This window comes from Vombatus ursinus, unplaced genomic scaffold, assembly GCF_900497805.2.
Source record: "Vombatus ursinus unplaced genomic scaffold, bare-nosed wombat genome assembly UNPS02006779.1, whole genome shotgun sequence".
Taxonomy (NCBI): Eukaryota; Metazoa; Chordata; class Mammalia; order Diprotodontia; family Vombatidae; genus Vombatus; species Vombatus ursinus.
In genome coordinates this window covers 5,121,401-5,148,877 of record NW_020946557.1, presented here as the reverse complement: position 1 = coordinate 5,148,877, position 27,477 = coordinate 5,121,401, and positions in this window count along the sequence as shown.

Sequence of the window (27,477 nt, the reverse complement as noted above, 5' to 3'; positions counted from 1 at the left end):
TGAATTGAGGTTGGTAATGGTAAACAATTAATTTTACTTGAAAAAAAAAAAGGTAGAAAGACTCAGTTACTGGAAAAATACTCAGCTTTCTCAATCCAAATACAGTTCTTTCGATGCTGTCTAAATAATTTCCTATCTGACATTTGAATCCATCCTTGCTGTGGAACAGAACCTGACATCTCAGAGGCTGCCTAGTCTAATAAATGCTAGACCTAGTGCAAAGTCTGAGGAGTTAACAGTGACAAACTAGAGGTGACTGCACTCTTACTCTGTCTCCATTACTTTATCGGCAATGGAGTGAGTTTATCAGATATGACCTTCATGCCTGACCTGAAGAATCATCCTTGTTTTCTGAAGAGAGGGAACTAAGGAAACATGATTCAGTTTTGATTGAGACATTTAATGAAGTAAAACTATTTTACTTTCAGGGAGAGGTCACTTCTTTCATGACATTCTCTTTATTTCAATTACACATGACACAATGCTTGTTGATTGTTTAACAAGTTTTTTATAATAATAGAATAAGCGATAGTAAAGATACAGCCCTTACTCCTAATTTAAAGTCTAAGCTGACCTATTAAAGTGCCTACATTTGTGTCCCTTTATAATAATTAGCTTTAATAATAAAAGAATCACAAAAGTGGAGAGTTTAAAATAAGTAATACTTTTATATTTGATTTTGGATGTCTGTCACACTCATATTGAACCAGAGATCAAGTCATACATAAAGTCAAGTTAACAAGCACTTATTAGATCCCTTTTATGTGTTAGGCACTGTGATAAGCACTGGAGATGCAAAGAAAGGTGAAAACAATCTAAACCCTCAAGGAAGGTTGTCTAGTCTAATGCACAAACCACCTGCAGTCACCTGTCTAGATGTCAAGTCTTTGCTATATTCATGGGGAGAGAGGCAACCATTAAGAAGAATGGAAACATTTTTAAAAAAAAATTGTTGTTCATTCATAAATAAGTTTGATTTGAATTATAAGCAAGTTAATTAAGGAGATAGTAGAACACATAACTTCCTTTGATCAATTTAAGTACCCAGGTCTGGAGAAACTACAATGTGGAATATTGAAAACCCTAACAGATTGAATAAGTGAGTGATATTCAAAATATTATTTTGAATAAAAGACATATAACAGATTCAGAGAAAGTAAAAAACTCCTGTTTAAAAAAAAAAAAAACAAGAAAAATCAAAAGAATATTTCCAGGGGTGGGGAACTTAATAAAAAGATTTGTTAAAAAAATAAAAATAAAAAGATTTGTTCTTTGAAGTTTGGATTCAGGTAAAGGGCCACACTTAAGGACCTAGAAGGCCACATGTGGCCTTAATGCTGCAGGTTCCCAATCCCGGGAGAGAACCTATAAGCTATAATCCAATGAGCTTGACTTCGATCCTCAAAAAAATCCAAAATATAAAATTAAAAGGAGATTTTTGAACATCTAGAAAAAGAAGTGAGGATTAGTAAAACGCATCATGCAAAGGACCTAACAGATTAAACCTCATTTTCTTTTTTGAAAGAGTTAGACTGGTAGATCAGGAATGGTATATCGTTTTCCTTGATTTTAGCAAAGCATGTGAAAATTTTTCTCATGAATTCTTGTGGAAAACATTGAGATATTTAGGTTAGATGATAGAACAATTAAATGTAACTGAAGGTGATTAGTTGTCATGAACATTGCATATCATGATGCTTTGCAAACAGTTGTTCAGTTGATTAGTTGTGTCTGACTCTTCGTGACCCCATTTGGAATGTTTTTGACAAAGATAATGGAGTGGTTTCCCATTTCCTTCTCCAGCTCATTTTACATATAAAGAACTGAAGCAAACAGGGTTAGTGATTTACCTCAGGTCACGCAGCTAAGAAGTGTCTGAGGTCAGATTTGAATTCAGGTCCTCCTGATTCCAGGCCTAGCTCTCTATCCACTACAATACCTAGCAACCCCTTGCAGATAATAAATGTCACTTAAGAAATGTTTGTCAACTTGGAAGGTCTCAGATGAAGTGACCCAGAAATTTAAGTTTAGCTCTGTGTTGTTTATCATTTCTTATCAGTGTGTGCAGTTCTAAGCATTACATTTTAAGAAGGTTATTATAGTCTCTAGACCATATCTATAAGATGATAAAAATGTTGAGATCAGTGTATATAGATATTGGTTAAAGAATCTAAGGATGGTTTTTCTGGAGAGAACACTGAGTACAGGAAGAAGAAAGATAATAAAATACACATTTGAGGGGAAGGGGAATTAAACTGATGCTTGCTTTCTGAAGACAGACTTAAAACCAATAGGCAGAATTTGCATTAAACTTTAGGTCCTAAAAGAACTATTGAAACAGAAATCAGGCAATCTCTAAATCCTGCTTGATTTTCCATCCAACTTTCTAATTGTCTCCTTAACTACATGAACAGATTTTTGTTCTCTGAGATCATATTAAAATAATTATATTTCACTGAGGAGAGGACAATGACTCCACATTATGGATGGAAAAGAAAAGAAAAAAACCTTAATAGGAAAGGGTATAATTATCAGTGGCCCACAGAACATGAATATAAAAATTAGAACATATCTTATTCTAGGGACCTTTGCATGTCTTCAAAGTCTCATAAATTAACTCTTCCATCAGAGTACAGTGAGAACAGCAATGATGTTACAATCATTTCAGTTTTACGGAGGTCAGAAAACCATTTTTGTTGTTGTTGTCGGGGAGGGGAATATCTTTAAAAGGATTCTTAGCTAGGTACCAATTGAACTAAATGACCTTTGAAATCCCCTGTAATGCTTAAAAATCTCTAATGATTCTGGCCTATGTATACACACACACACGCACACACACATACACACCCATATATACACACAAGCATGTATGTATATGTATATAGATATAAATATAGAGTAGATATAGATATCCTTCTTATCTAAGAAACTAAGTAGACAGATTACAGCCATAGATTTAAAGCTGAAAGGTACCTTAGAGGTAATTTAGTACAACCCTCTCATTTTACAGATGGAAATGTTATTGGAATAATTGTTTTCACTAAATTCATATAACCAAATAAAAACACTGGTCCTTACGATATTATTGACATATATATTTAAGAGTAATATGTCATTTAATTGGGATGCAATGAAACAGACATGTAAAAATACTGAACACTTCATGCTTTTGTGGATAATTTGGTCTTGCAGGGGTGGGGAACCTGTGGACTTGAGGCCACATGTGGTCTTCTAGATGCTTGGCTGTGTCCTTTTGACTGAGTCTATTTTTTGCAGAACAAATCCTTTATTAATGGGATTTGTTCTGTGAAATTTGCATCCAGTCAAAGGGTTATACTTGAGGACCTAGAGGGTGACATGTGGCCTAAAAGTCACAGGTTTCCTACCCCTGGAACTATAATTACAACTATATAACATTTTAAGTGAAGAATCATAACTAGCCATTAGGGTTGTATTTTCAAAGTTTCTTGTCCTTTATGCTTATTAAATCCATAATCTCAAAGAAATGTTATTTTTTGAGCAAAATAAAAGTTGTTACTTGAAGTAATTTAGGTCTATGCATATGGACTGATTAACATGACAAATGCACTCCTGTTGCATGACTAACTATTCATTTTGGCTGAATACTCAAAATTCTAGTCTCTTTTACAATGAACAAATATCCCACTCATATTTTGGGGGACTAATGTGTGTATATTTTTCAATAATTCTCCTACTCAATCTTTTATTTATGCTATATATTCATTTTTTTAAATGACGACAGTGTCCTGAAGAGTAGTCTGTTTATAGCATTGCTCAATAAGTTATTTTTCCCCTTCAATAAATACCAATGTATAATTCAATATGATGTGTTGAGTAGATAAAATTTGTTGTTACCATGCAGCAACACTTCGTCAGGAAAAGAAGATGGGCTGGGGTCAATTGACAATGTTAAGGTATGAGAGTTACATAATCCAAATGTTCTATTGGTATCTTCACCTTGTCAAGAACAAACAACAACAACAACAACAAAACAACAAAGAGGCAGAGACTATAGTATATTTGGTGGATGCTCTGTGATAAATTTATGGAAGTACCTAAATGAGTTGAGGCAGCGAGATGGCTTAGCAGACAGAGTGTTAGGCCTGGAATCAGGAAGACGTCAGTTCAAATCCTGCCTCAGACAATCATTAGCTGTGTGACCCTAGACCCATTTAATCTCTTTTTACTAATCCACTGGAGAAGGATGTGGCAAACCACTCCAGTATATTTGCCAAGAAAACCCTCATTTGGGGTCACAAGGAGTCAGACACAACTGAATAACTAAACAATAACAACTCACTCAGGATGAGTAAGCATGGGGATTTGTTGAAGAATTTTCAAATCAGTTCAAATGAAAAGATCCAGTTTCAACATTTGAGTACAAGATCTACTGAAATAGTAAGGGAGCTGAATTCTTGAAATGGAGTTTACTATAATCCTAATATAAGATGAATAAGACCTAGACAATGGCAACAGAATGAAAGAGGCAGCTTTAATTTGGCCTCTCAAATATGTACGGCTTTTTGCCTAATGATTTCCATTGGAAAGATTTTCTAATATTTTGCAGATTGGGTTGAGGAAAACTTTACTGAAACCTGGAGATTCTATAAACAATTAAATTAATATTATCCACAAAGTTGTATGTGAGTATAGTTACTTCTGTGCTAATGTTTGGAGATCCTTCAATGAAAACCAGTTAATTAACTAAGCTAATTAGAGCACTTTGTCAAGAATATTTTGCCCTATGTTATGTTTCAGTCATGGAGATATAAATTTAAGGACTGAAATTTACTAATGTTTTAAGTACATAACAAAAATAAACAACAGATGCTCTATAAGAATGACTAGAGGACAGAAAACTAACACAAGTATTAGGAACATTAACAAATCAGAGGACAATAATGTAGTTAATCTTTGTAAATGCCTCTAAAGTAAAGAAAATAGAAAATATGATGTATAACTCAACACAGGCTGATGGTGGATGAGAATGGTAAAAATCAAAGAATGCAGTGCATATGTACATATATATGTAATCAGAGAATATACATTTATATATGTATGCCGAGAATATATGTATATGCATAGATACATGTGAATACATTATTGATATGTATAAATACATCTCTATGTTAATGAAATCAGAAGCACCAATATTTTTCTTTAGTGAGATAACTCTCAGACTATATATATTGGATAAGGCAAAATCCATATTCTACAAAGCTCAAGTCCTTCTAAAATCGCAGGAAGAGAGTGAACATTTATACATCTTTTCCTTCTGCTACAATGGGAACAACTTGCTTCTAATTGTTCTCACCACCACAAAGCATAAAATTAAGCAATAACTATTTCAGATATCATTAAAAGCATATCTAGTAGACTAAAAACAAGAAGAATTCCCTTTGCTATGGTCATTGTTGCTATTAAATCAAAGCCCCATGAACTGTATGAAAGTTTGGGTAGGTTTGTCTTACCCATTCTCTCCAGCTGGGTGTGATATGGATTTTTAAAATGCTCCTAGTCAGTAAGACTTAACCATCTAATCAACTTTTATCTAATAATGCCCTGTCCTTGCATGTTCCCAGAGTTCCACTTTGATTTTTGTTCCTCTGAACAAATTCTGGTGATCTTCTACCTCACCTCATATTTATGTTTCAGATGACTGGGTAGTTCACTCACTGAATCACTGGCCTGGAACCATGATTAGAATCCAGCCATTGCTAAAAGTCTCTCTCAGTTTAGAAGAGTAGACCAGCAATGAGGAGTTCTCAGAGAAATAAGTTGAGTAATTGAAGTTTCTGACAAATTGCAGTCAAGAGAAACTCTCTGTCTCTGGCTTTCATAGACACCCTTCACCTTGAAGAGCCCCTGATTGAACAGTGATGGAATTACAATGATGGAATTACTTCTTCTCTGAGCCCAACTAAAGAGGTAAAGAAAGGAACAGAATGTCAGCACTGGAGATTACATTCCTCTATTTCATCATAGGAGATAGAGAGAGCAGTGTAGGTGAAGCTCTGGGTTTCCTGTTTGAGAATTTCAATTTCCTTTTGTAAAATTTGAATATATTATCTTATCGATATTCTTTCACTACCTAACTTATAAGGTAGTTGTGAGGGAAAAAATGCTTTGCAAATTTTAAAATAATATAAAATATGAGCTGTAAATTATAAGAACAATTCAGTTTTCATTTTTTTTATGGATTTCAGTTATCCTAGGATAATACATTACCTTGCCATTATCCTTTTTTATTTAGTATTATGCAATATTCACCTATTTTATAGGTGGATAAAATAATTGCTTTTTTAAATGTAATACATGTATTGTGATCTTATTTAATCTTTTGTAGCCTAATTGAAAGCATCTCCAGAAGAATCCTGGCAATATGGAGAATTATGAGAGGCATCCTGTTACAGTTTAAGGAACATTGACCCTAAAGTAAAAAAATCTGGCTTCATATTCTCCCTCTATGTGATGTTAGGTAAGTCACTCAACCTCCTTTGGCCTCAGTTTTCTCACCCAAAAAGTGATAAAATGACTAAATGATCTCTGAATTACTTTCTGCATTAGTCTATGGCAAAGATGATATGACCTCATTTTGTTCCAACACAGTTTTTATTTCTTCCATGAGTTCTCCATATTTTAAATACTTTTCCTTACATGTATTTTGGAGATTATGGTGGCAACTGTGAAAAGCATTGTTCTTAAGGTTTATGGATCAATAGGATGTCCAGGCAGTTATGGGCACAGGTTGGTTTATGAAAATATTCCAGTTCCAAGACAATTTATTTGTTGAATTCAGTTACTTAATCAAAAGACATTTGTTAAGCCCTATTATGTGTCAGTAACTATTTTAGGTACTAGATGTAAATATTAAAATGAAACAATGAAGTTGCAGGTATAATTTGAGTTTTGCATTTGTGCTATGGGGATTTTTCACATTAGCTTATAAAGATGTGAGCTTCTGGTGCATAGTCAGCAGGTTCTTGCAAGGTATTTGTTCAGGTGCCATTTTCTTTTTGCAAAATTTCTACAATTTCCTTGCATCGTCATCATCATCATCATCATCATTATCATCATCATCATCACCATCATCATCATCATCATCATCAATAATCATCCTAGCAATTATTTAGCTTCAACTATGTGTCAGGTACTGTGCTAAGTGCTTTATAATCATCTCATTTGATCCTCTACTTTAATAATCCATATTGCTTACTGTCTGATCTTAATGATAAAATTAGGATAACCATTTCCTAATTTCTGGTGGCAAAGATTCCTCTTCCTGAATTACCATCATAAACCTCTGTGCTTCTACAAATGAATCCTCATGGCCCAGTCATTATTCAGATATATTGTTGACTGATGTCATGTGTATATTTTCCACAGAGGACCTTTTTGTTCCTCTCTTGGAGCTTAGCTTTTTCAGAGATTACATTCAGAGGTAAATTTCCTTTGATTGCATATCTCAATCCAATTATGCTATTTACTGTTAGTCTTTACAATAATACCAAGCTAGCATTTTTTACAGGCTGTCTCAAAATTCTTAGTGTCGTTTTAAGGTTTAGTAACTTTCAGAAGCATGAAAGCTATAAACTTACAAAAATAATTTGAAATTTTGATTATTTTTATTTTGTTTATATCTATTTTTATACATTTTGAATAGTGTTCGTTTTAATAGGACAAAGAATTATGCTTTTTATGGTGAGTTTCTGACTGAGACTTTCTCAGACCAGTGGATCAATTTAGGAGATCCTCTTGCTTAAGCTTCATGGGTCACCTGATATGTCAGTATTGGGCAGGAGGCGGGGAGGGACTCACATAAAAACTCACATATAAGCATCAAAATCTTTCTTTAGATATTCCTAAAGCCAGGATTAGAAAAGCAGTTCTTTTGGTCACTAAGCAGCTGCTGAAAGTTTTCACAAAGTTTAAAAATCAACTATAATAGGACATACGGGATAAGATTCTTAAAATCTAGGCAATAGCTCACTAATGTTCAGACACCTTAAGAGTCTGCCCAATATGAAAATGTTCTAATAAACCTTGTCTTTGGCTGAAAAAAGGCTTGGGTCAAATTCTTTCAGACAGGATCCACATATTATGATTTTGGGGTCCTAGCACCCCTAAACTCCTAAACCTCAACATTTTGTTGTCCCGAATGGAGAAACTGCCTAACCCCAAGTTCTTCTCCAGCCAAGACTGGAAGGTATATAAACCTCTCCCCTCCCCTACTTTCTTGCTCTGCAGTTGGGGTCAGTCTCCAAGCACCAAGGCTTGGAGGTGTTTTTCAGGCAGACAGTTACTAGGCAGTCTCGCACTCGGCCTGACACTCTCAGGTTCTCAGTCCACTGCATCGGGTCAAGGCCATGGACCTGGGTACACCTTCCACAGCATAGAGGACAGGGACGGATGCCCTATCTGGAAGTGTATGCTCAATTCTGTCAATTCTCTCAGTACTAGGGAATTGGCAAAAAATGCAGTTGCTTTTTGGTTCCCTAAGGCTTACTTACTCCCTTCCCTTTACACCCCTAAATTCTCCTTAAAATATCTTGTCAGATTCTGGAGGTTTTGTGATTGATCATTAAGGAGTTTTGAAACTCCTCCTTACAACCCTGGTCACTCTTTTCTTTCACTCCCTTCCCTTGAGTCAAGAGGATGTCTGTTAACCCCTCTCATAGGAGAAGAGAGTTTCACCCTTTCCCCTTCACTTTTGATTTCACCCTCCCCAACCTGGGGAAAAGAAAGAGGGGGGGAGGGGCAGCAGCTATAGCATGGGCCACACTGGCAATGGTCTTGGGCCCTGGGGCAACCTTTGCCTGGAAGCATCACCCAGGTTCAGCATATCCTGCTCAAGGTAAAGAAGCTAGCCTCTAATCTTAGGTAAGCACACTCTTTTAAAGTTGTAATTTTAACTGTTAATGATGAGGTATTAATTCTCTATGTAAAGTAATTTAGAAATGCATTTAACAAAACTGAAGTCACCTGATTGGTAATGGGTTTGTTTCAAGTTTCAAATTGGTGTACTTTTTGTATCAGTTATGTCAAGCAACTTTTAATAATTTGGTTACTGCTAAAATAATTTGGCTATTGTTGGTTATTGTTTTAATGTGTAAACTTGCCAAAAAAAGCTTGTTGGGGTTTTGGCTTGCTGAGAACTTGCAAGTATATAGAAATCTCTAACAACTGGCTTTTTACACCAGGACAAATTTAAATTTGAGATGTAAATCCTGGAAAAGTTTTTCCAAAGTTATGATTAGTGAAACTTGTTGTTTGAGGTAAAAAAGCTCATGGGATTTTATTTTGAGCTGTCTGAATCATAATAATCCACTGATAATCCACCATCTGAGAGAAATGCCACAAGCTACTCAGAGAGAATGTGATACTGGTAGGAATTCAGCATCAGGAAAAGCTGAGAGGATAATTTTAGCCTCAGTCTAAGATGGGATCCTCCTGGCTCAGTTTCCCTATTATGTTCCTTTGAAAAGGAATGTTACCCACCTGGCTATTCCTGAGTTTGGCCATGAGGTGGATTTGGTACTGCATGGTTGGAAAAGTGAATTATTTGAATCCAAAGAGAGATAAGGATGTTTTATCCTGTCATATCTGGGCCCTGCACTCTTTTCTGCCAGATTTGTGTCTTCCAGACTACAGGCCATTTACCTACAGTTGATAGCAAACAGTAGGTACCAGCCAATTCCCCCCATCCCATCATTCCCTAGATGCAGCCTATGCTCAGTTCCAGTCAACCTCCTCTTTGGGACCCCCTCCAGGCAGGGACAGCTCTACACCCCTTGCCAGCAGGAAGCAGTTTCAGAAGCCAAGACCTTTGCCCCTTACCCCAAAAGAATTTGTGTCCTATTTGTTTGAGGGGGAAATGATGAGGATGGGATCTAGACCCCAAAAGGAAAAACCCTAGACTTTCCCACATAATGATTTATGATTTTCAAAGCACTTTACATATATTATCATGTTTGAACTATACAACTTTGCAAAGTAGGTACTATTATATTATCCTTATTCTACAGATAAGGAAACTGAGGATTATAGGACTAAGAGACATTCCCATGGTCACCTAGCTTTAAATCCCTCAGAAAAGAGATGAATTCAGTTCTTCCTAACTTCATATCCTGTGCTTGACAGACTACGTCACTAGTTGCCTCTATCAAATAGTTAAATGGTGTCCATTTCTTTAAAAAAATGTTTCTATAAGCTCTTAAACTATTTGTCATGTGGTATGAAATACATGCATACATATATATGTGTGTGTATAAATTCTCATGCATATAAAATTCTCTTCCTTCTTTTTGATGAGGAAGTGTTAATTTTTCTCTTTTAGTGAGCAATGCCCTGTGGGGTTTTTTGTGATTATTAAAATAATTTATTTTAAACTTAAATGCTAAAACAAATACAAAATAAGAAAATAAAAAAACATTGTCATGTTCATAGCAGAATGTATGTGAGGATTCAAAATATACATCAATAAGTTTTCATTTCAAAAAAGCCTATGTAATAAATACTGCACATTGTATTCCAAGCTGTCCACCTTTTCTTTGCTTCTTTGTAAGTTTTCTTCTCTGCTGTGCCCTTTTAACTTTGTTCTTTCCACTCCTTCCTCTCCCTCTCTTGCCCTCCCCAAGAAGTCTATAATTAAGTGTGAACATGTATGTGTATACATGCATATAACATAGGTACACAGAAATATAAATACATACATAAGACATTTACATACATATGTACACCTACATAAATACACACAAACATATTATATATACATACATATACATAGCTACACTTATGTATACATACATATACTTAGATATCTATAATCATACTTATATATAGACATATACATTCATATGCATCTATGTAAAACTGTATATGTTTATCCTCTGATTCTCTGAGAATGGATAATGTCTTCCTACAAAGGTCCAAGTTGTTCCATAATTTTCTAAGTCCACCAACTCATTGTTTCATATACCACAGCAATATTCCAACCTTGTAGCATCCAGTTGTTTTAGTCTAAAATAATACTGATTAATATGGCTGACATATAGTGTAGTTTCCCTATTTTTGTTTTGATTAATCTATTTTAATTTTAAATTTGAGAGCATGATTACTACCCCTGCTTTTTTATTCACTAATAAACTCTACTCCTGATCTTTATTTTATGTTTGTGTGTATCTCTTATCCCTCCTGGTTCCTTTACTTCTATCTGCTACCTTGCCCTCCTATGACCCCCACTAAAGATACCTCCCCTATCCTCTCCCCCCATCCTAAAATCTCTCCCTTATCCTCTCATCACTCCCTATCCCCTCAGCTTTTTATTTTTTTCTGAATTTAGAAGACTTTTATACCCTTCTAGATATTTATGCCTCTTTCCCTCTTTAACCCATTCCCAATGAGTGTAGAGTTCCAGAACTACCCACCCTCCTCCCCTATCTAATTCCTCTGTGTCAGTTCTTCCTCTCCCACCTCATTTGTATAATTAATCTTTTTACCTTTTCCTAGATGATATTCCTTTTTTAGAATTGCATCATACTCAGCTATACCCCAATCTTTTTTTTAGAACTACTCAATTACTAATTACAACCTTAAATACATAGTTTATATTATCTCATATAAAAAGTAAAGTCTTTCCTTATCGAGTCCCTTGTAATTAGTCTTTGATGTGTACCTTATCTTTTCTTTGATCTTGTATGCCAAATTTTCTGTTAAGTTTAGGTCTTTCTGCAATAAAATACTGAAAATCTGACAACTGATTGAATGTCCAATTTTTATTTTTCATTTAGGATTATGCTTAACATTGCTGGATATGGTATTTTTGGCTGCAATGCCAGTTCTTTTACTCTTCTATAGATAAAGCATTCCAAGACCTGCGGTCTTTTAGTGTGGCTGCTGCTGGTTCTTGTGTGATTCTAATTGTGGCTCTGCCATATTTGAATTGTTTTTTTTTTCTTGTTTCTTGTAATATTTTTTCCATGAGCCGGGGTTTTGGTATTTAGCTGTGATATTCCTGTAGATTTTCCTTATAGGATTTTTTTCAAAAATCAGAGGATTTTTTTTCCTATTGCTACTTTCTTCTGTTGTTCTAACACTTCAGGACAATTTTCTTTAATTACTTCTTATATTATTGTATCAAGATTCTTTTTTGATCATAGCTTTCAGGTAGTCTTATTATTCTTATATTTTCTTTTTTATCTGTTCTCCAAAGCAGTTGTTTTTCTTATGAGATGTTTCACATTCTCTTCTATTTTTTTTCATTCTTTCTATTTTGTTTTATTATCTCTTGCTTTCATATAACTTTTCTGGCTTCCCTTTGCCCAGTTCTAATTTTCAAGGAGTCGTTTTCTTCCTTAAGATCCTGGATCTCCTTTTCTAGTTGGCTAACTTTTTTTCATAATCTTGTTTTTTCTTGGATTGTTCTTATTTAAAAAAAACATTCTTGAATCTCTCTCATTTGATTTCCAAAGTCTTTTTAAAGTTCTATGAATTCTTTTTGGGCAGGTGACCATTTGATGTTAGTTACTCTTTGGGGTAGGAGAGGTGTTTTGTTTTGTTTTGTTTTTCCTCTAGTATCCTCCTCTGAAGATGAACCCTGGTCTTCTCTATTCCCGTAGTAACTTTCTATGGTTGGGTTCTTTCTCTTTTGTCTGCTTATTTGTTTATTCATAGCAACTTGCTGTAATCATCTCTAGTCCTGGGGTATGGGGAATATTGCCTCTGGCCTCAGTTCTACCTTCAGTTCTCCCCTCTGGCCTGGAACTAAAACCAAGAACTCCACCATCCTGTAAGTGTCCACAACCAGTGGCATCCAGCTCCACTGCTTCTGCACGCACCAGGTGTGTGCTAGTTCCTTCTTGCCCAGGGCCACATTTTGACAGCACAGCTGTGCCTGGCATCCCTTGTCAGCAGAGGCTCCTTCAACCATCCACTGCTCAGATGCCCCATTCCCCTCACTGTCTGGGAGGTGAAAATTCCTGTGGCTGAGGGTCTAGGCTATCCTCACCCAATCCATCTTGCCCCAGGGCTCACCACTTACTATTACAGCAGAACTAACCTAGAGGTGTTTACATTTGACAGGGATAAAACCTCAGTCCTGGGATTTTTCTTCTGTTCTCCTCTGTTTGTCCTGGAAGGACTACTGTTCTGTCCCAAGTCTTTTTAATTTTTATCACTCTACATTCACCCTGAGGCACTATTTGTCTTATTTGTGGAAAAATTCTGGAAAGTTTGGAATTTTCTGACCTACTCTGCCATCTTCTCAGAATCTTCTCTCTGTGTTTAATTATTGTTGTTTTGTTTTGTTTTGTTTTTTGGTCAGGATAATTTTCAAAGCAGTTATTGTCCATTTAAAAAGTCTTAAATGAAGTTCCACTTCCGGGAACCAAGATGGCGAAGTAAAAAGATAGTCGCTCTCACCCTCCCCTATCAACCTCTGAAAACCCAGAAAATATCGCCCCAGAAAAAACCCTGAACAGCTGAACCAGAAGAAAGATGGAGTACAGTGGTACAGTAGCCCAGGTAGTTAGAGGGATTAATGGGAGAGGCCCCTCTTACCCTGGGGGAAGGGGAGCAGTACCAAACAGGAGTCGCCCAGTCAGCTAGTGGAAAGACCCACTTTAGCACACCAGGAGGAGATTCTGGTGCCTCAGCATTCTATGGCAAACGGGTGTCCCAGTGCCTCAAGAAAAATAAGGGAAGCAGCACTATGAAGGGCCCCAGGCAGTTAAGCATGCAGCAGAATTCATCCGAAAGGAGCTGAAGTAAGCAACCTAGAGGTGTTAAAAAGTTCCAGCCTTGTTGATTCCAGCCCAACACCAGGTAAGCTGTCAGAACCCTACAGCCTCCAACTGCCAAACAGGAGGAGATCCCAAAGCCCAGGTGGTCAAGCAGGCAAACACCAACAGCTGTACCTCCCAGTGCCTCAGTGAGGGTGGGGTAACTGGTGGAAACCAGCTCAGAAAACCACCAGGTGCCTCAGGGTTCTACAGCAAAGAAGTCTCCCAGTACCTCAACAGAAATAAGGGAGGCAGCACTGCAAGGGGCCCCAGGCAGATAAACACCTGGCAGCACTTATCTAAAAGGAGCTAAACAAAGCTAAAGGAAAGGAAAAGCAGACAACCTAGATTTGCCTGAAAGTCGCAGCCTTGATGATTCCAGCCCAACACCAGATAAGCTGCCGGAACCCTACAGCCTTCAATTGCCAACATAAGAGGCCCCAGCTCCCAAAGCCGGTGACCAAGACCTAGGCTCCCAACACAAGAAGCTTGGGTCAGTGCCCTCTGCTCCCCAGGAGGAGAACTTAATCTCTGTAAAAGCCAGGGAATAAAGAAACACCATGAGTAAAGAGAAACGTACCATAGATTCTTATTATGAGAAGAGTGAAGATCAAGACAGAAATTCTGAAGAGTACAACACTGTCATCAAACCCATATCTGCAACATCAAAAGGGAATATGAACTGCTCTGCAGCCCCAAAAGCCTTCTTAGAAGAGCTCAAGAAGGATTTTAAAAATCAAATGAGAGAGGTAGAGGAGTCCTTTGAAAGTACAATTGGCCAATTGGGAAAAAAGTACACTGAAGAAAACAAGTTCCTAAAACACACAATTGGCCAATTGGAAAAAAAGTACAATGAAGAAAATAAATCCCTTAAAAATACAATTGACCAATTGGAGAAAAAAGTACAAAATCTAACAGAAAAAAACAATATGTTACAAATTAGAATTGAACAAATGGAAACTAATGACTCTATGAGAGAGCAAGAATCAGTCAAACAGAAACAAAAAAAAACGAAAAAATAGATGAAAACGTAAAATACCTCATGGGTAAAACAGCTGACCTGGAAAATCGATCTAGGAGAGACAATTTAAAAATTATAGGCCTACCTGAAAGTCATGATGAAAAAAAGAGCCTGGACAATATCCTTCAGGAAATCATAAAGGAAAACTGCCCTGAAGTCCTAGAACCTGAAGGCAAAATAACTTTAGAAAGAATCCATTGCTCCCCACCTGAAAGAGATCCCAAATGGAAAATACCAAGGAATATAATAGCTAAATTCCAAAATTACCAGATTAAAGAGAAATTACTGCAAGCAGCCAAAAAGAAACAATTTAAATATCATGGAACCACAGTCAGGATTACACAGGACCTTGCAGCCTCTACATTAAAAGACTGTGGGGCATGGAACATGATATTCTGTAAGGCAAAGGAGCTTGGAATGCAGCCAAGGATTAACTACCCAGAGAAAATGAGCATGATTTTTTCAGGGAAGGAGATGGATATTCAATGAAATAGGAGACTTCCAAACATTCCTGATAAAAAAACCAGAGCTCAACAAAAAATTTGATCTTCAAGTACAAGATTCAAGAGAGACATAAAAAGGTAAATGGGACAGAAAGATACAATATGTTGTTAATAAGGGAAAAATGTTTATATCCCTACAAGGGAAGATGACACAGAAAGGGAGGTGGGACCTTAGGAGGTGCTGGTCAAAAACAAAACATTAGTGAGTGGGGGAAAAGAGAAGGAGAAAGAAAAGCATAAACGGGTGGAAAAAAGGATGGAGAAAAAGACACAGATAGTAATCATAATTCTAAATGTGAATGGGATGAACTCTCCCATAAAACGCATATAGCAGATTGGATTAAAAATCATAATCCTATAATATGTTGTTTACAGGAAACACATTTGAAAAAGGGTGACACATACAGGGTAAAGGTAAAAGGCTGGAGCAAAATGTATAATGCTTCAGCTGAAGTAACAAAAAAAACAGGGGTAGCAATCCTAATTTCAGACAAAGCAAAAGCAAAAATAGATCTTATCAAAAGAGACAAGGAAGCAAACTACATCCTGCTAAAAGGCACCACAGACAATGAAGTAATATCATTACAAAACATATATGCACCAAATGGTATAGCATCCAGATTCTTAGAGGAGAAGTTCAGGGAGTTATAGGAAGAAATAGACAGCAAAACTATACTAGTGGGGGACCTCAACCTCCCCCTCTCTGAACTAGATAAATCTAACTACAAAATAAACAAGGAAGAAGTTAAGGAGGTGAATAGAACATTAGAAAAGTTAGGTGTGATAAACTTGTGGAGAAAAATGAATGGGGATAGAAAGGAATATACTTTTTTCTCGGTGGTACATGGCACATACACAAAAATTGACCATGTACTAGGGCATAAAAACCTCACAATCCAATGCAGAAAGGCAGAAATATTAAATGAATCATTTCCAGATCATAATGCAATAAAAATTATAGGTAATAAAGGGCCATGGAAAGATAGACCAAAAAATAATTGGAAACTAAATAATCTAATCCTAAAAAATGATTGGGTCAAACAGCAAATCATAGAAACAATCAATAATTTCATTGAAGAGAATGACAATAATGAGACAACATACCAAAACTTACGGGATGCAGCAAAAGCAGTTCTTAGGGGAAGTTTTAGATCTCTAAATGCTTACATAAATAAAATAGAAAAAGAGGAGATCAATGAATTGGGCATACAACTAAAAAAACTAGAAAAAGAACCAATTAAAAATCCTCAATTAAACACCAAATTAGAAATATTGAAAACCAAAGGAAAAATTAAGAAAATGGAAATTAAGAAAACTATTGAACTAATAAATAAAACTAAGATCTGGTTTTATGAAAAAACAATAAAATAGATAAACCTTTGATTAATCTAATTAAAAAAAAAAGAAAGAAGAAAACAAAATTACTAGTATCAAGAATGAAAAGGGTGAAACTACCACCAAGGAAGAGGAAATTAAAACAACAATTAGAAATTATTTTGCCCAACTATATGCCAATAAATTTGACAATCTTAGTGAAATGAATATATATTTACAAAAATATAAATTGCCCAGATTAACAGAAGAGGAAGTAAAATACTTAAATAACCCCATCTCAGAAAAAGAAATTGAACAAGTCATTGATGAGCTCCCTAGGAAAAAATCTCCAGGGCCAGATGGATTTACATGCGAATGCTATCAAACATTTAAAGAACAATTAATTCCAATACTATATAAACTATTTGGTAAAATAGATAAAGGAGGAATCTTACCAAATTCTTTTTATGATACAAATATGGTGCTGATACCTAAACCAGGAAGAGTCAAAACAGAGAAAGAAAATTATAGACCAATTTCTCTAATGAATATAGATGCAAAAATCTTAAACAAAATATTAGCAAATAGATTACAGCAACTTATCACATGAATAATACACTATGACCAGGTAGGATTTATGCCAGGAATGCAGGGCTGGTTCAATATAAGGAAAACTATCAGCCTAATCCATCATATCAACACCAAAACTAACAGAAACCACATGATCATCTCAATAGATGCAGAAAAAGCTTTTGACAAAATACAATACCCATTTCTATTAAAAACACTAGACAACACAAGTATAAATGGAGTCTTCCTTAAAATAACAAACAGCATCTATCTAAAACCTTCAGCAAGCATAATATGTAATGGGGACCAGCTAGAAGCATTTCCAATAAAATTGGGGGTGAAACAAAGATGTCCATTATCACCGCTATTATTTAACATCGTACTGGAAACATTAGCTTTAGCAATAAGAGAAGAAAAAGACATTGAAGGCATTCGAATAAGCAAAGAAGAAACAAAGCTATCACTCTTTGCAGATGACATGATGTTATACTTAGAGAATCCCAGAGAATCAAGTAAAAAACTACTTGCAATACTAAACAACTTCAGCAAAGTTGCAGGCTATAAAATAAACCCACATAAATCATCAACATTTCTATATATTACCAACAAAGCCCAACAGCAAGAGACAGAAAGAGAAATTCCGTTTTACTTACTGTAGACATTATAAAATATTTAGGTGTCTACCTCCCGAAAGAAACCCAGGAACTCTATGAACACAATTACAAAACACTTTTCATGCAAATAAAATCAGATCTAAATAATTGGAAAAACATCAGTTGCTCATGGGTAGGCCGAACTAATATAATAAAAATGACAATTCTACCTAAGCTAATTTACTTATTCAGTGCCATGCCAATCAAACTACCAACAAATTATTTTATAGAGTTAGAAAAAATAATAACAAGATTCATTTGGAAGAACAAAAGGTCCAGAATATCAAGAGAACTAATGAAAAGAAATGCAGGGGAAGGTGGCCTAGCCATCCCAGATCTTAAATTGTATTGTAAAGCAGCAATCATCAAAACTGCTTGGTGCTGGCTAAGAAATAGAGTGGTGGATCAGTGGAATAGGTTAAGTATGCAAGACACAGTAGTCAATGACTATAGTAATCTATTATTTGATAAACCCAAAGACCCCAGCTTCTGGGATAAGAACCCATTCTTTGAAAAAAACTACTGGGAAAACTGGAAAAGAATATGGCAGAAACTAGGCGTAGACCAAAATCTCACACCATATACCAAAATAAAGTCAAAATGGGCACATGATTTAGATATATAGGCTGATACTATAAGCAAACTGAGAGAGCAAGGAATAGTTGACCTGTCAGATCTATGGAGAACAGAAGAATTCATGACCAAACAGGAGATAGAGAACATTATGAAAAGCAAAATAGATAATTTTGATTACACTAAATTGAAAAGTTTTTGCACAAACAAAGCTAATGCAGCTAAGATTAGAAGGTAGAAAATTGGGAAAGAATTTTTATAACCAGTCTTTCTGATAAGGGCCTCATTTCTAAAATATATAGAGAATTAAGTCAAATTTATAAGAATACAAGCCATTCCCCAATTGATAAGTGGTCAAAGGATATGAAAAGACAGTTCTCAGATGAAGAAATTAAAGCCATCCATAGTCATACGAAAAAATACTCTAAATTACTATTAATTAGAGAAATGCAAATCAAAACAACTCTGAGGTATCACTTCACACCTATCAGAAGGGCCAACATGACAAAACAGGAAAATGATAAATGTTGGAGAAGATGTGGGAAAATTGGAACACTAATGCATTGTTGGTGGAGTTGTGAAATGATCCAATCATTTTGGAGAGCAATTTGGAACTATACCCAAAGGGCTATAAAAATGTGCATACCCTTTGACCCAGCAATAACACTTCTAGGGCTATATCCCAAAGAGATCACACAAATGGGAAAAGGACCTACATGTACAAAAATATTCATAGTAGCTCTTTTTGTGGTGGCAAAGAATTGGAAATTGAGAAGATGCCCATCAATTGGGCAATGGCTGAGCAAGTTGTGGTACATGAATGTGATGGAATACTATTGTGCTATAAGAAATGATGACAGGCTGACTTAAGAAAAACCTGGAAAGACTTGTATGGTCTGATGCTGAGTGAAGTGAGCAGAACCAAGAGAATGTTGCACAAAATAACAGCCATGTTGTGTGATGACTAATACTGATAAACTTAACCCTTCCTGGCAATACAAGGATCTAAGACATCTCCAGAGGCCTTGTGATGGAAGATGCTATCCACACCCAAACAAAGAACTATGGAAGCTGAATTGTTATTTTTTTTCTCTTCTGTTGAGTTTCTTTCCTCTTTCTGATGGTTCCTCCTATTGATTTTAATTTCTACTTACAACATCACTAATGTGAAAATATGTTTAATATGAATGTAAATGTTTAGCCTATATCACACTGTTCACCATCTTGGGGAGGGTGGTGGGGAGGAAGGGGGAGAAAAATTTTAAACTCAAAAGCATATGGAAGTGATTATTGATAAATAAAAAATATTAATAAAAATAAATAAAATTTTTTTAAAAAGTCTTAAGTGTATGTTAAGAATGGATATTGATTAGGTATTATTCACTATTAATGTACTTTTTCCATTGAGCTTCAATTTTAGGACACCAGTAAATGTCTTGGCACACACACACACACACACTCACACTCTCTCTCTCTCTCTCTCTCTCTCTCTCTCTGTCTCTCTGTCTCTCTGTCTCTCTCTGTCTCTCTCTGTCTCTCTCTCTCTCTCTCTGTCTCTCTCTCTCTCTTTCTCAGTTTTCTCCTTGATAGTTTAATGATCAAAGTATTTTGCCTGGACTCAGGGAGAGACCAAGGAATTTTCAAGTATTGCATTTATATGGTGGTTTAGTTTGATATCTGATTCATGATTTAAGCTTTCAGCTTCAATTTTCCCTGGACATACATTAACAATTTTATTCTTATTAAGTCCAAATGACATTTTTTTAAAGATCATTAGAGAATGATTACATGAGATAAAGATGATTAGTGTATTTTTCAGTGGAGCCACATAACTTGATGTCATCCATATACAGCAGGAGATGAAGAAGATATTTAGGTAGAGCTCCCTTTTTTAACATTCAAGACATACCGAGTCCTGTTTAAGAGATAAACTAATGGGTTTGAGAGTAGATAGAACCATAATTGGCTTAAATTGTCTTCCTGAAAGATTTTATGTTTTCTTTCAATATTTGACATTATTGATTTGGAGACATGTTAAAATAAACAACTTTTTTTTCCTATGTGGACATCAAATAGTTAGGTGTTCTCACTATACTTCGTTCTATTTTATTTTTTTTGGAGAACATAAGTAAGTCATGAGAGCAGAATTGAATCAAAGCAATTGGGATAATCAATAAAAGCAGTATAAATGTTATGACCTTTTCAAGTGGCTTACTTAATCATCACTAAATGGATAATAAATGGTTCTTTTTACCTCTGGGATTTTTGGCACACCTTTATTCTTCAGCCAATATATTTTTTCTTGTATGTTCTTAGAGATTTTTAATCGAATGCAATTGTGAATCCTTTGTATAAAGTACACAGACATGTAATTATTGTGTATTTGGAGGTGTCACTAGCTTCCTCGTGTTTTTGGTAGAATATATGCAATGTTTTCTGTTAAGAAAGATATGGTTAAACATGTCAAAGAAGCTATTACAGTGGTTTGCTAATAATTCATGCACCATTGTGAAGCGGTTATACCAATAGTAATGGACTTTATCTAGTTCAGCCAATTTTCAGTTTTGTAGAATGCTGAAGTTGCAATCATGTCTTTTAATATAACTGATCTGTTATCCACAATAACAATGTCTCACATGCCTTCTATGTTTGTTCCAACTCATATTTTATTTGATTTGGACTTCTTTTGACCAGAAATTTAGAACATGCCACCCTTCTTGTCAATTCCTTCTCTCTGTGGTAAAGTTTTTGATTGATTTTGAATTGTTTTATTTTTCTCTTTGCACTGCTTTGAATCATTGTATGAACTTTAAGCTTTTGACTTCTAAAAAAAACTTTGCTGGCTGAGGATATTCTGTTCTACATTTTTTTGGGGGGAAGGGAGAAGATTTTAATCAGGTGACATGGCATTCTACTTTTATGTTACATATACCAACTAGCTACTAATGAAACATGCTTCTATAAGTATATAATAATTTTTCTCAAGCCATTTTTGCCAAGGTAACATTTGATGCTTTTCCTCAAAAAATGTTCCTTAATAGCACAGCCTTTTTTATTATGGTTCTTACCATGGCAAATGTCTACATATACTGCTATGATCAAGTCCTGAAATTCTTTTATTTTTTTCTGTGAAATATTGGGGAAGAATGAATTAATTTATGATAGTTATAGCAAATACTAGCTTTCTCCCCTGATATCTCTGTTTTGTTATAGATGGTTTATGAGCTGGTGCTTTTGTTATCAAAATAATAAAGGTTTTTGTTTGTTTGTTTGTTTTAGAAAATTGAGTCACAATATTCCTATCTCCTCTTCAAAATCAATTAAACTATTGGCATTGCCTTTTGTCATCAATTTGGTTATTAGGTAGGATGCATGCAGTTCACACTGATTTAGGATTTTCAGTATCTTCTGGTCCTTCAATTTTTTCTTCTTTTTCCTTTTTAAGATTTTCATGGTTATTTGCCCTTATGCACTTATTTTGTCTAATATTGGTTTAGGAATTGTTACTTCTTACGAATGCCCAAAATAGGTTATGAAACTTGGAGCTGAAGGTACATTCACCAAAAAGCCATATGAAGCCCTGGCCTATGATTGGTGAGAAGTTTCCAGTTTTGTGGGGATATAGTACTAGAACATAAGGTGATTGGTGATGTCTTCATTCCACTTCATGTGTTCTTGTATGTTTCTCTCTGTTTTTGGCCAGTGTCATCTGTACTGAAGCATTTCCACCAGGTGGAGTATTAGTATTCCACATTTGTTCTAAAGTATCTTTGCCTTCTTCTGTACCAGAGTACAAAGGGACACTTCTTGTTATACCATCCTCCACGTCAAGATGATCATCATATCAATTTTGAGTATCATGCAACCCTCTGTGCCCCATCTATTTCCAGGATTCATAGGCACACTTACCTTGAACTGGTCTAGGTTCTAACCCCATCATATTTATACTTACATGCCAAATTTCTGGTGTTTGGGGGTTCTTGCCAAGTCTTCAAAATAACTATAGCAGTCTTAGGTCACACAATGGCTGTGGAGTACATTATTCTGGATGGCATTCCCCTACTGGGCTGCTGTCCTACATTTATGACATTGATGATGACTGGGGCTTAGAGAGGTGATTGTTGGAGTTAATACTAATGTTGTTATTGTTACTGTTACTATTGTTATCTGCTCCTTCTTTTCATTGGGGTTCATACAGCAATGGTCCCAGAACAAGTATCTATCTTGCTACTAATCCTTTACATTTAGTGTTTTGCATACCACTGAGAAGGTGGACAAAATCAATAGCTTTTTACAGAAAAATAAAAATAAGTATGCTCGTACTATGTAAGTGTACTGGAAGTGTCCTTGACACAGTTCTATATCCTGTTTTCACATAATTTTAGGCTTCCATGCTCTATCTCCATGTATTAAAAATCTTTTTGATCCATGTAGCTTGGAGAATATGAATATTTGGATTAGTAACAGCTGTTACATTGATTTTGGGTTATACTTGGGGGCATATGAACAACCATTTGGCCTGAAATAATGTTCTAGTTGCAATATAGTTATGCGGATGAGTTCTCCAGAGATTTGAGGTCTGTATAGGGATTTGTTATTTACTAATACATGAATATAGAATGTCTGATGTATAATTGTAATCAATCAATCAAGTCTTCTCAAGTACAGAGGAAGGAAACAAATATTTATTTGGTACCTGCTATGGACCAGGAACTGTACTGAACACTTTACAAATATCCTATTTGTTTCTCACAACTTTGGGAGTTGGGTGTTATTAGTGTCTCCACTTTTTAGCTGAGGAAATTGAGACAAAGGAGACCAACTGAATTGCCCAGATTCGTAGTTAGTAAGTGTCTAAGACCAGATTTGAACTCAGCTCTTCCTGACTCCAGGTCCAATATTCAATCCAGTGCTCCACTTAGTTTCTTCTAAGCATTCTTAAGGTATTCATTGACTATAAAAGTTTGCAGCTTGAAGTGATATATTGCATAGGTTTATGCTATGTATTATATCATATAGATTGATTGTTAAATGCTGCAGCCCAAACATAACCCTTCTGTAATTTCTGGTTTTGAATTGCCATCATAAACTACTCCTTTTCTACAAAGATTTGTATAACCCTGAAATTTATTTGAAAAAAAAAATTGTCAGTATACAAATTTCACCAATGGAGGCCTTTTTAATTCCACTATTGGATCTTATCTACTTCCTAGACTCCATCTGGTGGTAAACTGTTTTTAGTTACAGTTGACAAATCCAATAACATGTAACTATTAACACCCTTTACTATTGCTCAGTAAAGGATGTCTAGTTCTAAAGCATTTCTTTTTAAATAATATAAATTCTGAGTATTATTATAACTTTGCCTAGATCTACATTTTCATGACTGTGGGCAAATCTATTAATACTTATTGGCAACTCCTATATACATAAAGTCTTAGAGAGTTACCTAAAGAAGTAGGAAATTAAATGGCGTGACTGTGGGTATATAGCTAGAAACTATTAGAAGAAGAGCTTCTACTCCAAGAACACCTGCATGTCCATTATGTCATAGTGTTTCTTAATACTATGAGTCAACATTATCATACTCATCATCATCAACATTACTTTAAAATATTCAGAATTAGCTCTTCAATTTCTATGACATAGACATAAATAAAAAAATCAAACTCTTTTCAGGGGAGGGGTATGGGGAGATGGTCATTTCAAACCTGCTTAGATCATAATAGGTATTTATTAAATAATTGTTGGTTGATTTATTATACCTTTCAAAATGAATAAGAAAATGTTTTATAAAATTAATTTTGGAGATTTCCTATATTTGCATTTCAAATCTTATCCTTCTTTATTCTCTATGCTCTAACCTCATAGTCATTAGATATGTATTTTTCTTATGACTCAGAAGCAAATATTCATTTATCCTACAGTTACTTTTGTGCATATTTCTGGAAGTTGTTAATTCATCTTTGATAGACTCTGAAGGACATTTTAAAAAATCAGTGTGTTATTACCATAAAAGTGTACAGGGAGACTACCACTTCCTATTGCCACATCATAGCCAGCCTCCTCAGGTGAAATCTCTTACCACAGATGCCCTAGGTCTCTGAGTTTTCCATCTCCTGCTTGGTGCAGCATATTCCTTGAGGAAAGGGTGCATGCTCTCAGGTCAGGCATCTTTCACCTGCCCCAAAACAACCACTTCCATCTGCAGCAGTATAAGACATCTTCTACCTCCTTCTGTAAGCCCAGTCTCCCAACTGGGATGTGCAACTCTAGTGCAAAGAAATGTAACCCTCCCTTCAACTTCAGGCCTCTTGTCTCCTGCTGCATCTGTCATTTGAGGAAAGAAGAGTGGTACTCTTCACTCAATAAAAAACATTCTCTCAATTGGTCATATCCTTCACACCCCATTGACTCTGAACTCCTGTAGACCATCATCCAAACTTTACTCTGTACCCCATATGATCCAATTTCTCATTCTCATCCCCCTCAACCCATCTACCCCAAGGTTTCATTCTAATTCCACCCAGCCCTTCCACTGTGCCCTCTGAAATGCCTGTCTCAAAGGCAACACATTTTCTTTCATCTTAATTCTATCCCTCTCTTACTCCTTCCATTTACTAGCTCTTACTTAAATCTAAATTTCCCATGATGACACAGCCTTCTTGGCTACTCTTTCTAGTACTAGTTTTAACCTCATTCATTCTCATCAGTTCACTGTTTGGGGCAGGGGAGTTGGCATCTGTGTTATTTCCCCATTGCCATATCCAGGTTCTCCTCCTTCCTCCTTAAATCAGTATCCCCTCTTCCTTTGAGGTTCATACTATTCTTATCTACAGCCCAATCAATATCCTGATAACTGTTGTCTACAGACACCCTTTTCCTTCCTCAATAAATTCAACCTGGATTACATTTTTTTTTTCTTTCCTCCCCAACTCCTGCTGTCATACTAGGGGACTTCAACATACATATTGATTCTCCCTCAAATATCTTAACTACTCAATTCCTTAACCTACTCACCTCCCATGAGCCAATTCTCCATCTCACTTCGACACACACAAAGTGACCTTCAGTCCATTGACCCCTCAGTTCTCTCTGTCTACTTCTCATTAGACACTCTCTTCTCTTCTCCCCACATTGACTACTTGGTGAACCAATTCATCTCTATACTTTCCTCTTCTCATGAATACCTAACTCCCTTATCACATCACCAGTTATGCCCACCCAAGCCTCAGACTTGGGTCATTCCAACCATTTGTCACCTTCACACACACACACACACACACACACACACACACACATATGCTGCTAAGAAAAGGTGGAGAAAATCACACAATCCTGATTGGATCTTCTACAAATTTGTTACAAAACCTCAAGTAGGTCCTCACTACTGCTGAGCAATTCTTCTACACCCCTCTTATCAACTCACTATCCCACTCCCCACAACGGCTATACTTGTTCAAATGATCTCATTCCATCCCATCTCCTCCAACAGATGGCCCCCTTTGTCATTCTCACTGTTTCTCTTATTTTCTATATCTGCCTCTCTACTAACTCATTCTGGAAAAAAAAAATCCTCACTTTCTCCTTCTGTCCTTACTATCATCTCATTTGCTTTTTCAGGACACCACTCTCTTTTGGTTCTCCTACCTCTCAGAACACTCTTCTTTCTTTCTTTTCTTCTTTTTTTCTTTACTAGATTCTCCTTCATATCATACTTTCTAACTATAGTTATCCATCAGGGTTCTGTACTCAATCCCCTCCAATAATGTATTTCTTATTACCTTTTAGACATCTCAAATGGTTGTCATGTAAACATCTTAAATTCAATAAGTTCAAAACAGAACTCATTATCTTTCCCTCTAAACCTGCTTTCCCTGTCCTCCTAGATCTTCATGCTTACAACCTAGTAATCATCCTGGATTCCTTACTATCTCACCCGTATATACAATTTTTCATGTTTATGATTTGAAAGTTTAAAAGAAACGGCCATTCCAAACATCAAACAGATCAATTTTGTTGAAATGATGACTGGCTTGTTTGACATGTGCTGATGCAATATAGAGATAGTTTTAATTGTCTACACAAATGCATAAGTAACCTGGCATGGGATACTCCTGCTAAAACTAATCCAGTATGGCAGAATACTCACTCAGCCAAGTTTTTCTATCTCAGAGAACACTTTAGGGAAATGATCTATAGAAAAATCTCTGGCTTGTTAGAAACAGAAAGCCTTTATGCTTATAAATAGAACACCCCCCCGCCAAAAAAAGGCTCACTGTTCATGGGCAATGCTGCACTCAGGTGTAATAAAATTGATGAGCCCATATAATAAAATTTATGGAACCAGAGTGAATTCAATTTATTTGAATATGCTCAGTTATGTTTTTGTTTATTCCCATAGCAGATGTTTAATTTACAAACCAGGCAATTACCACAGCTCTTCCAAACAAATAAGAGCAGATTAGTCAAACGTTCGCATCAATTTTTATGTTTATCATTAGTTTTATGAGGTGTCATGAATATTCAATGGTAAGAAAAACTATCATTATGGTACCTGGAAAACCTCAAAATGATGTTTTGCATCTCTAAATGCTATTTTCCCCCTCTTTGATACAGCTATTAATGTGTGTTCACTCTTCCTACTAGTTGGGCTTATGTGCTATTAGGGACTTTTCAGACACTCTCTAGATGTCATGTACAGTTAGAACAGTGCCCCACTGGAGCTTTGCAGTGAGAGCATACACTTGTGAATGTGAGTGTGTGGATGTGTGTATGTATGAGTACATGAATGTGTATAACCTAGGCTTGTACATTAATTTGGACTATGTAAATTAAAGAAATTGGGTATTCCCTGCCCCTGAGTATTTCTATTATTAAAATGCTCATAAAGACAAAACTTGAGTTTTCCTCCAGCAAAGTCAAGTCCAGTGTTAGTTTCAGGCAAAAGAAGCCTCCTCCAATTGCTTGCCCCTCTTTGAAATATCTTTTGTTTTGTCAAGGCAGAGTTCTATCATTTCTGACCTCCAATTCCACAGAGTTGT